This window comes from Mesoplodon bidens (genome assembly GCF_964165515.1).
Source record: "Mesoplodon bidens genome assembly, contig: HAP1_SCAFFOLD_34, whole genome shotgun sequence".
In the NCBI taxonomy this organism is placed as follows: Eukaryota; Metazoa; Chordata; class Mammalia; order Artiodactyla; family Ziphiidae; genus Mesoplodon; species Mesoplodon bidens.
Window position 1 is genome coordinate 2,892,042 of NW_027672207.1, and position 13,466 is coordinate 2,905,507.

Below are 13,466 nucleotides of genomic sequence, written 5' to 3' on the forward strand. Positions count from 1 at the left end.
ATCACAATGCTCAATGACCCATGTCATCACAATGCTCCGTGAGTCCAGTCATCACAATGCTTCATGACATTTGTCATCACAATGGTCCATGCCCTCGTCATCAACAGTCTCTGTGACCTTTTTAAACTCAATGCTCCATGAAATTTTCATCACAATGCTCTTTGACACTTGTCATCACACAACTCTATGCCTTTCTCAGCACAATGCTCCATGACCGTTGTCATCACAATGCTCCATGCGCTTGTCAGCACAATGCTCCATGACCCCTGTCATAGCAAGCTCCATGCCTCTGTCATCACAATGCTTCACGACCATTTCATCAAAATTCTCAAAGGCCGTTGTCATCAAAATGCTCCATGACCCTTGTCATCACAATGCTCCATGCCCTTGTCATCACAATGCTCCATTACCTTTGTCATCACAATCTTCCAAAACACTTGGCATCGCAATGCTCCATGCCATTGTCATCACAATGGAACATGAAATATGTCATCACAATGCAACCTGACACCTGTCTTGAAAATACTCCATGACCTTGTCATCACAATGTGCCATGCCCACTGTCAACACAATTTTCCATGAAACTTGTCTTACCAATGCTCCATGCCCCTGTCAACACAATGCTCCATGCCCTTGTCATCACAATGCTCCATGACACGTGTCTTCACAATTCTCCATGCACTTGCCAGCACAATGCTACCGGACCCTTGTCATCACAATGCTCCAAGCCATTGTCATCACAATGCTCCATTAACTTTGTCATCAGAATCCTCCATGACACTTGGCATCACAATGCTCCATGCCATTGTCATCACAATGGGCCATTACATATGTCATCACAATGCTCCCTGACACCAGTCTTCACAATACTGCATGATCTGGTCTTCACAATGCTCCATGCCCTTGTCATCACAATGCGCCATTCCAACTGTCACTGCAATAATCCATGAAACTTATGAGACCAATGTTCCATGCCCTTGTCATCACAATGTTCCATGCCATTGTTATTACAATGCTCCGTGACTCCAGTCATCACAATGCTTCATGATCTTTGTCATCACAATGGTCCATGCCCTCGTCATCAACAGTCTCTGTGACCTTTTTAACCTCAATGCTCCATGGAATTTTCATCACAATGCTCTTTGACCCTTGTCATCACAATACTCTCTGCCTTTCTCAGCACAATGCTCCATGACCAATGTCATCAAAATGCTCCATGCGCTTGTCAGCACAATGCTCCATGACACGTCATCACAATGCACCATCCGCTTGTCATCACAGTGCTCCACAATCTTGTCATCACAATGCTCCATTAACATTGTCATCACAATGCTCCATGCACTTCTCATCAATATGCTCTCTCACCACTGATATCACAATGTTACATCACTATTCATTACAATACTTCCTCACCCCTGTCATCACAGTGTTCCATGACTCCTGTCATCTCCATGCTACATGCACTTATCATCACAATGTTCGATGACCTATGACATCACAATGTTCCATAACACCTGTCATCAAAATGCTCCATGACCCTTTTCATCAAAATGCTCCATGTCCCCTGACATGACAATGCTCCATACCCCTTGTCATTACAGTGCTCCATGACGCTCGTCATCACAATTATCCATGGTCTTCTCATCACAACGCTCCACGTTCTTGCCATCACAATGCACCATGCCCTGGTCATCACAATGCTCCATGTCTCTTGTCATCACAATTCTCCACGTCCTTGTCATCACAATGCTCCATGAGAGTTCTCATCACAATGTTCCATGATTTTGTCATCACAATTCTCCATGCACATGTCATCGCAATGCCACATGACCCCTGTCATAGCAAGCTCCATGCCTTTGTCATCACAATGCTTCACGAAATTTTCATAAAAATTCTCAATGGCCGTTGTCATCACAATGCTCCATGACCCTTGTCATCACAAAGCTCCAAGCCCTTGTCATCACAATGCTCCATGACCCCAGTTATCACAATCCTCCAAAACACTTGACATCACAATGCTCCATGCCATTGTCATCACAATGGAACATGAAATATGTCATCACAATGCTCCCTGACACCTGTCTTCACAATACTGCCTGACCTTGTCATCACAATGTGCCATGCCCACTGTCAACACAATTATCCATGAAACTTGTCAGACCAATGCTCCATGCCCCTGTCATCACAATGCTCCATGACCCCAGTTCTCACAGTGCTCCGTGACTCCAGTCATCACAAGGCTTCATGACCTGTGTCATCACAATGATCCATGCCCTCATCATCACAAGGCTCTGTGAACTTTGTCACCAGAATTCTCCATGAACTTTTCATCACAATGATCCGTGACACTTGTTAACCACAATGCTCCATCCTTTGTCAACTCTGTGCTCCATGACCCTTGTCATCACAATGTTCCATGACTTTGTCATCACAATTCTCAATACACTTGTCATCACAATGCTCCCTGACTCGTGTTGTCAGAATGCTCCTTGAACCCTGTCACGAAAAGTCTCCATGCAATTTTCATCACAATGCCCCATGCCATTTTCATCACAATAATCCATGACTTTGTTATCAAAATACTCCACAAGCTTGTCATCCAAATGCTCCATGACCCGTGTCTTCACAATTCTCCATGCACTTGCCAGCACAATGCTCCCTGACCCTTGTCATTACAATGCTCCAAGCCATTGTCATCACAATGCCCCATTAACTTTGTCATCAGAATCCTCCATGACACTTGGCATCACAATGCTCCATGCCATTGTCATCACAATGGGCCATTACATATGTCATCACAATGCTCCCTGACACCAGTCTTCACAATACTGCATGGTCTGGTCTTCACAATGCTCCATGCCCTTGTCATCACAATGCACCATTCCAACTGTCACTGCAATAATCCATTAAACTTATTAGACCAATGTTCCATGCCCTTGTCATCACAATGTCCCATGCCCTTGTTATTACAATGCTCCGTGACTCCAGTCATCACAATGCTTCATGATCTTTGTCATCACAATGGTCCATGCCCTCGTCATCAACAGTCTCTGTGACCTTTTTAACCTCAATGCTCCATGGAATTTTCATCACAATGCTCTTTGACCCTTGTCATCACAATACTCTCTGCCTTTCTCAGCACAATGCTCCATGACCGTTGTCATCAAAATGCTCCCTGCGCTTGTCAGCACAATGCTCCATGACACGTCATCACAATGCACCATCCGCTTGTCATCACAGTGCTCCACAATCTTGTCATCACAATGCTCCATTAACATTGTCATCACAATGCTCCATGCACTTCTCATCAATATGCTCTCTCACCACTGATATCACAATGTTACATCACTATTCATTACAATACTCCCTCACCCCTGTCATCACAGTGTTCCATGACTCCTGTCATCTCCATGCTACATGCACTTATCATCACAATGTTCGATGACCTATGACATCACAATGTTCCATAACCCCTGTCATCAAAATGCTCCATGACCCATTTCATCAAAATGCTCCATGTCCCCTGACATGACAATGCTCCATACCCCTTGTCATTACAGTGCTCCATGACGCTCGTCATCACAATTATCCATGGTCTTCTCATCACAATGCTCCACGTTCTTGCCATCACAATGCACCATGCCCTGGTCATCACAATGCTCCATGTCTCTTGTCATCACAATTCTCCACGTTCTTGTCATCACAATGCTCCATGAGAGTTCTCATCACAATGTTCCATGATTTTGTCATCACAATTCTCCAAGCACATGTCATCGCAATGCCACATGACCCCTGTCATAGGAAGCTCCATGCCTTTGTCATCACAATGCTTCACGAACTTTTCATAAAAATTCTCAATGGCCGTTGTCAACACAATGCTCCATGACCCTTGTCATCACAAACCTCCAAGCCCTTGTCATCACAATGCTCCATTACCTTTGTCATCACAATCCTCCAAATCACTTGACATCACAATGCTCCATACTATTTTCATCACAATGGAACATGAAATAAGTCATCACAATGCTCCCTGACACCTGTCTTCACAATACTGCATGACCTTGTCATCACAATGTGCCATGCCCTCTGTCAACACAATTATCCATGAAACTTGTCAGACCAATGCTCCATGCCCCTGTCATCACAATGCTCCATGACCCCAGTTCTCACAGTGCTCCGTGACTCCAGTCATCACAAGGCTTCATGACCTGTGTCATCACAATGATCCATGCCCTCATCATCACAAGGCTCTGTGAAATTTGTCACCAGAATTCTCCATGAATTTTTCATCACAATGATCCGTGACACTTGTTAACCACAATGCTCCATCCTTTGTCAACTCTGTGCTCCATGACCCTTGTCATCACAATGTTCCATGACCTTTGTCATCACAATTCTCAATACACTTGTCATCACAATGCTCCCGGACTCATGTCGTCAGAATCCTCCTTGAACCCTGTCACGAAAAGTCTCCATGCCATTTTCATCACAATGCCCCATGCCATTTTCATCACAATAATCCATGACTTTGTTATCAAAATACTCCACAAGCTTGTCATCCAAATGCTCCATGACCCGTGTCTTCACAATTCTCCATGCACTTGCCAGCACAATGCTCCCTGACCCTTGTCATCACAATGCTCCAAGCCATTGTCATCACAATGCCCCATTAACTTTGCCATCAGAATCCTCCATGACACTTGGCATCACAATGCTCCATGCCATTGTCATCACAATGGGCCATAACATATGTCATCACAATGCTCCCTGACACCAGTCTTCACAATACTGCATGACCTGGTCCTCACAATGCTCCATGCCCTTGTCATCACAATGTGCCATTCCAACTGTCATTGCAATAATCCATGAAACTTATTAGACCAATTTCCATGCCCTTGTCATCACAATGCTCCATGCCCTTGTCATCACAATGCTCCAAGCCATTGTCATCACAATGCTAGATTAACTTTGTCATCAGAATCCTCCATGACACTTGGCATCACAATGCTCCAAGCCATTGTCATCACAATGGGCCATTACATATGTCATCACAATGCTCCCTGACACCAGTCTTCACAATACTGCATGACCAGGTCTTCACAATGTTCCATGCCCTTGTTATCACAATGCTCAATGACCCATGTCATCACAATGCTCCGTGAGTCCAGTCATCACAATGCTTCATGACCTTTGTCATCACAATGGTCCATGCCCTCGTCATCAACAGTCTCTGTGACCTTTTTAAACTCAATGCTCCATGAAATTTTCATCACAATGCTCTTTGACACTTGTCATCACACGACTCTATGCCTTTCTCAGCACAATGCTCCATGACCGTTGTCATCACAGTGCTGCATGCGCTTGTCAGCATAATGCTCCATGACCCCTGTCATAGCAAGCTCCATGCCTGTGTCATCACAATGCTTCACGACCATTTCATCAAAATTCTCAAAGGCCGTTGTCATCAAAATGCTCCATGACCCTTGTCATCACAATGCTCCATGCTCTTGTCATCACAATGCTCCATTACCTTTGTCATCACAATCCTCCAAATCACTTGGCATCGCAATGCTCCATGCCATTGTCATCACAATGGAACATGAAATATATCATCACAATGCACCCTGACACCTGTCTTGAAAATACTCCATGACCTTGTCATCACAATGTGCCATGCCCACTGTCAACACAATTTTCCATGAAACTTGTCTGACCAATGCTCCATGCCCCTGTCATCACAATGCTCCATGCCCTTGTCATCACAATGCTCCATTACCCCAGTTCTCACAATGCTCTCTGCCTCCAGTCAGCACAAGGCTTCATGACCTGTGTCATCCCAATGATCCATGCCATCATGACAAAGCTCTGTGAACTTTGTCACCACAATGCTCCATGAACTTTTCATCAAAATTCTCCATGACACTTGTTACCACAATGCTCCATCCCTTTGTCAACTCAGTGCTCCATGACCCTTGTCATCACAGTGTTCCATGTGCTTGTCAGCACAGTGCTCCACGACCCATGTCATCACAATGCTCCATAAACCTTGTCGTCACAATGCTCCTTGCACGTCTTATCAAAATGCTCTCTCACCACTGATATCACAATGTTCCCTCACTAGTCATCACAATACACCGACGCCCCTGTCATCACAACGGTCCATAACCCTTGTCTTTAAAATGTTCCAAAACTCCTGACATCACAATATTCCATAAATCCTGTCATCAAAATGTTCCATGACCATTTTCGTCAAATTGCTCCATGACCCTGTCATCACAATGCTCCCAGCCTATCTCGTCACAATGCACAACGCCCTTGACATCAAAATGCTCCATGACTTTGTCATCACAAAGAACCATGACCCTTGGCATCACAATGCTCCATGTCATTGTCATCACCATGCTCCATGATCGCTCTCATCACATTGATCCATGCCCTTTTCAACACATAGCTCCATGACACATGTCATCAGAATGCTCCATAGCCTTCTCATCACAGTGCTCCATGCCCTTGCCATCACAATGCTCCTTTACACCTGTTATCACAATGCTCTAAGACTCCTGTAATCACAATGCTCCATGCCCCTTTTCATCTCAATGCACCATGAAACCTGTAATCACAATGCACCATGCCCACCATCATAATCTTTCATGCTATTGTCATCACAATGAAATCATAATGCTCCTCTCTCATCACAATGCTCCAAATCCTTGTGATCAAAATGTTGCATAACAATTGTCATCACAACGCTCCATGATGCCTGTCATCACAATACTCCATGCCCTTTTCATCACAATGCTCCATGACCTTTGTAATCACAATTCTCAATACACTTGTCATCACAATGCTCCCTGACACTTGTCGTCAGAATTCACGTTGAAACCTGTCACGAAATGGATCCATGCTTTTTTCATCACAATGCCCCATGCAGTTTTCATCAAAATGATCCATGCCATTGTTATTAAAATACTCCACAAGCTTGTCATCAGAATGCTCCATGACATTTGTCATCACAATTCTCCATGCACTTGTCATCACAATGCTACAAGCCATTGTCATCAAAATGCTCCATTAACTTTGTCATCAGAATCCTCCATGACACTTGGCCTCACAATGCTCCATGCCATTGTCATCACAATGGGCCATTACATATGTCATCACAATGCTCCCTGACACCAGTCTTCACAATACTGCATGACCTGCTCTTCACAATGCTCCATGCCCTTGTCATCACAATGCACCATTCCAACTGTCATTGCAATAATCCAAGAAACTTATTAGACCAATGCTCCGTGCACTTGTCATCACAATGCTCCATGCCCTTGTTATCACAATGCTCCATGACCCATGTCATCACAGTGCTCCGTGACTCCAGTCATCTCAATGATTCATGACCTTTGTCGTCACAATGGACAATGCCCTCGTCATCAACAGTCTCTGTGACCTTTTTAACCTCAATGCTCCATGAAATTTTCATCACAGTGCTCTTTGACACTTGTCATCACAATACTCTATGCCTTTCTCAGCACAATGCTCCGTGACCGTTGTCATCAGAATGCTCCATGCTCTTGTCAGCAAAATGCTCCATGACACATGACATAGCAAGCTCCATGCCTCTGTCACACAATGCTTCACGACCATTTCATCAAAATTCTCAAAGGCCGTTGTCATCCAAATGCTCCTTGACCGGTGTCATCACAATGCTCCATGCACTTGCCAGCAAAATGCTCCCTGACACTTGTCATCACAGTGCTCCAAGCTATTGTCATCACAATGCTCCATTACCTTTGTCATCAGAATCCTCCATGACATTTGGCATCATAGTGTTCCATGCCATTGTCATCACAATGGGCCATTACATATATCATCACAATGCTCCCTGATACCTGTCTTCACAATACTGCATGACCTGGTCATCACAATGGTCCATGCCCTTGTCATCACAATGTGCCATTCCAATGGTCATTGCAATAGTCCATGAAACTTATTAGACCAATGTTCCATGCCCTTGTCCTCACAATGCTCCATGCCCTTGTTATCACAATGCTCCGTGACTCCAGTCATCACAATGCTTCATGACCTTTGTCATCACAATGGTCCATGCCCTCGTCATCAACAGTCTCTGTGACCTTTTTAACCTCAATGCTCCATGAAATTTTCATCACAATGCTCTTTGACCCTTGTCATCACAACGCTCCAAGCCCTTGTCATCACAATTCTCCCTGCCATTGTCATCACAGTGGAACATGAAATATGTCATCACAATGCTCCCTGACACCTGTCTTCACAATACTGCATAACCTTGTCATCACAATGTGCCATGCCAAATGTCAACAAAATTATCCATGAAACTTGTCAGGCCAATGCTCCATGACCCTGTCATCACAATGCTCCATACTCTTGTCATCACAATGCTCCATGATCCCAGTTCTCACAATGCTCCGTGACTCCAGTCATCACAAGGCTTCATGACCAGTGTCATCACAATGATCCATGCCCTCATCATCACAAGGCTTTGTGATCTTTGTCACCACAATGCTCCGTGAACTTTTCATCACAATGCTCCGTGACACTTGTTACCACAATGCTCCATCCTTTCTAAACTCAATGCTCCATGACCCTTGTCATCACAGTGTTCCATGTGCTTGTCAATGCAGTGCTCCACGACCCATGTCATCACAGTGCTCCATAAACCTTGTCATCACAATGCTCCTTGCACGTCTTATCAAAATGCTGTCTCACCACTGATATCAAAATGTTCCCTCACTAGTCATCACAATACACCCACTCCCCTGTCATCACAATGGTCCATAACCCCTGTCATTAAAATGTTCCATGACCCCTGATATCACAGTGTTCCATTACCACTGTCATCAAAATGTTCCATCACCATTTTCATCAAATTGCTCCATGACACTGTCATCACAATGCTCCCTGCCCTTCTCATCACAATGCACAACGCCCTTGTCATCAAAATGCTCCATGACTTTGTCATCACAAAGAACCATGACCCTTGGCATCACAATGCTCCAGTACCTTGTCATCACAATGCTCCATGACACCGGTCATCACAATATTCCAGGAACATTTTCAGCCCAATGCTCCATGACATTCTCATCACAATGCTCCATGACCCCTGTCATTACAGTGCTCCATGACCCCTATCATCACAACGCTCCATGTCCCTTGCCACATCAATACTCCATGAATATTTCCATCACAATTCTCCATGACACTTGTCATCACAATGATCCATGCCCTTGTCATCCCAATGCTCCATGACCCCTTTATTCACAATGCTCCGTGACGCTTGTCATCACAGTGCTCCATGACACCTGTCATCACAATGCTCCATGCACTTCTCATCAATATGCGCTCTCACAAATGATATCACAATGTTACATCGCTATTCATCACAATACTCCCTCACCCCGGTCATCACAATGTTCCATGACTCCTGTCATCACAATGCTACATGCACTTATCATCACAATGTTGGATGACCTATGACATCACAATGTTACATAAGCCCTGTCATCAAAATGCTCCATGACACTTTTCATCAAAATGCACAATGTCCCCAGACATCACAATGCTCCATACCCCTTGTCATTACAGTGCTCCATGACGCTCTTCGTCACAATTATCCATGGTCTTCTCATCACAATGCTCTACGGTCTTGCCATCACAATGCTCCATGCCCTTGTCATCACAATTCTCCAAGTTCTTGGCATCACTATGTTCCATGACACTTCTTATCACAGTTTTACATGCTGTGTCAGCACAATACTACACAAGCTTGTCATCAGAATGCTCCATGACCCCTGTCATCACAATACTCCATGAATATTTTCAGCCCAATGCTCCATGATTTTCTCATCGCCATGCTCCATGACCAATATCATCAAAATGCTCCATGAACACTGTCTTCACAACACTCCATGACACCTGACAACACAATGATCCGGGACTCTTGTCATCACAATGCCCCATTACCTAGTCATCACAATGCTCCATGAACCCTCTCATCACAATACTCTATGCATATATTCAGCCCAAACTCCATGACCATTGTCATCAAAATGATCAATGCCCTAGTCATCCCTATGCTCCATGACCTCTGTATTCACAATGCTCTGTGACGCTTGTCATCACAGTGCTCCTTGACACCTGTCATCACAATGCTCCATGCCTTTGTCAGCAAAATGCTACATGACCTTGTCATTACAATGCTCTATGCGCTTGTCAACACAATACTCCATTACCATTGTCATCACAATCCTCCATGAACCTTGGGATAACATTGCTTCATGCCCTTGTCATCACACTGCTCCATGCTCCTTGAAATCAAAATGATCCATGACCTCTGTCATCACAATGCTCCAAACCCTTGTGATCACCATGTTCCATAACACTTGTCATCACAACGCTCCATGATGCCTGTCATCACAATACTCCATGCCCTTTTCATCACAATGCTCCATGACCTTTGTCATCACAATTCTCAATACACTTGTCTTCACAATGGTCCCTGACACTTGTCGTCAGTATGCTCCTTGAACCCTGTCACGAAAAGACACCATGCCTATTTCATCACAAGGCCCCATTCCGTTTTCATCACAATGCTCCATTCCGTTGTCATCAAAATACCCCACAACTTTGTCATCACAATTTCCCATGACCCTTGTCATCACAATTCTCCATGCACTTGCCAGCACAATGCTCCCTTCCCCTTGTCATCACAATGCTCCAAGCCATTGTCATCACAATGCTCCATTACCTTTGTCATCAGAATCCTCCATGACACTTGGCATCACAATGCTCCATGTCATTGTCATCACAATGGGCCATTACATATGTCATCATAGTGCTCCCTGACACCTATCTTCACAGTACTGCATGACCTGGTCATCACAATGCTCCATGCCCTTTTCATCACAATTCACCAATCCAACTGTCACTGAAATAATCCATTAAACTTATTAGTCCAATGCTCCATGCCTTTGTCTTCACAATGCTCCATGCCCTTTTTATCAAAATGCTCCATGACCCCTGTCATCACAATGCTCCGTGACTCCAGTCATCACAATGCTTCATGACCTTTGTCATCACAATTGTTCATACCCTCATCAACAGTCTCTGTGACCTTTTTAACCACAATGCTCCATGAACTTTTCATCACAGTGCTCTTTGACCATTGTCATCACAATGCTCTATACCTTTCTTAGCACAATGCTCCATGACTGTTGTCATCACAGTGCTCCATGTGCTTGTCAGCACAATGGTCAATGACACATATCATCACAATGCACAATGCGCTTGTCATCAGAGTGCTCCACATACTTGTCATCACAAAGCTCCATAAACCTTGTCATCACAATGCTCCATGCACTTCTCCTCAAAATGCTCTCTCACCACTGATATCACAATGTTACATCACTATTCATCATAATATTCCGTCACCCCTCTCATCCCAATGTTCCATGACTCCTGTCATCACAATGCTACATGCACTTATCATCAAAATGTTCGATAACCCCTGACATCACAATGTTCCATAACCCCTGTCATCAAAATTCTCCATGACCCTTTTCATCAAAATGCTCCATGACCCCTGATATCACAATGCTCCATGACCCCTGTCATCAAAATGCTCCATGCTCCTTGAAATCAAAATGATCCATGACCTCTGTTATCACAATGCTCCAAACACTTGTAATCACAATGTTCCATAACAGTTGTCATCAAAACGGTCCATGATGCCTGTCATCACAATACTTCATTTCCTTGTCGTCACAATGCTCCATGAACTTTGTCATCACAGTTCTCAATACACTTGTAATCACACTGCTCCCTGACACTTGTCGTCAGAATGCTCCTTTAAACCTGTCATGAAAAGGCTCCATGTCTTTTTCATCACAATGCTCCATGCCCTTTTCATCACAATGCTCCATACCCCTTGTCATTACAGAGCTCCATGACACTCGTCATCACAATTATCCATGGTCTTCTCATCACAGTGCTCCACGGTCTTGCCATCACAGTGTTCCATGCCCTGGTAATCACAATCCTCATGTCCATTGTCATCACAATTCTCACGTCCTTGTCATCACAATGCTCCATGACAGTTCACATCACAATGTTACATGCTCTTGACATCACAATTCTCCATGCACTTGTCATTGCAATTCCCCATGAACCCTGTCATACCAAGCTCCATGCCTTTGTCATCACAATGCTTCACGACCTTTTCATCAAAATTCTCAATGGCCGTTGTCATCACAATGCTCCTTGCCCTTGTCATCACAATGCTCCATGACACTTATCACAATGCTCCAAACCCTTGTCATCACAATGCTCCATTACCTTTGTCATCACAATCCTCCATAAAACTTGGCATCACAATGCTCCATGCCATTGTCATCACAATGGACCATGAATTATGTCATCACAATGCTCCGTGACACATGTCTTCACAATACTCCATGACTTTGTCATCACAATGCTCCATGACCCCTGTCATCACAATGCTCCGTGACTCCAGTCATCACAAGGCTTCATGACCTCTGTCATCACAATGATCCATGCCCTCATCATCACAAGGCTCTGTGAACACTGTCACCACAATGCTCCATGAACTTTTCATCACAATGCTCCGTGACACTTGTCATCACAATGCTCCGTCTCTTTGTCAACTCAATGCGCCATGACCCTTGTCATCACAATGTTCCATGTCATGTCAGAGCAATGCTCCCTGTCCCATGTCATCACAATGTGCCATGTGCTTGGCATCACAATGCTCCACAACATTTTCATCACAATGCTCCATAAACCTTGTCATCACAATGCTCCATGCACTTCTTATCAAAATGCTCTCTCACCAGTGATATCAATATGTTCCCTCATTAGTCATCGCAATACACCCACTCCCCTCTCATCACAGTGGTCCATAACCCCTGTCATGAAAATGTTCCATGACCCCTGAAATCACAATGTTCCATAACCCCTGTCATCAAAATGTTCCATGACATTTTTCATCAAATTGCTCTATGACCCTGTCATCACAATGCTCCCTGCCCTTCACAACAGAATGCACCACAGCCTTGTCATCAAAGTGCTCCCTGACCTTTGTCATCACAAAGCTCCATGACCCTTTGCATCACAATGCTCCATGCCATTGTTATCATAATGCTCCATGAAACCTCTCATCACATTTTTACATGCCCTTGTCATTACAGTCTCCATGATGCTTTTCATCACTATGCTCGATGCCATTCTTCTCACAATGCTCCATGCCCTTGTCATTACAATCCTCCACGACCCATGTATCACTGTGTTCTGTGCCCTTGTCATCACTATGCTCCTTGCCCCCTCTCATCACAATAATCCATGAAACATTTCAGACCAATTCTCCATGCCCTTGTCATCACAATGCTCCATTACCCCTGTAATCACAATTCTACATG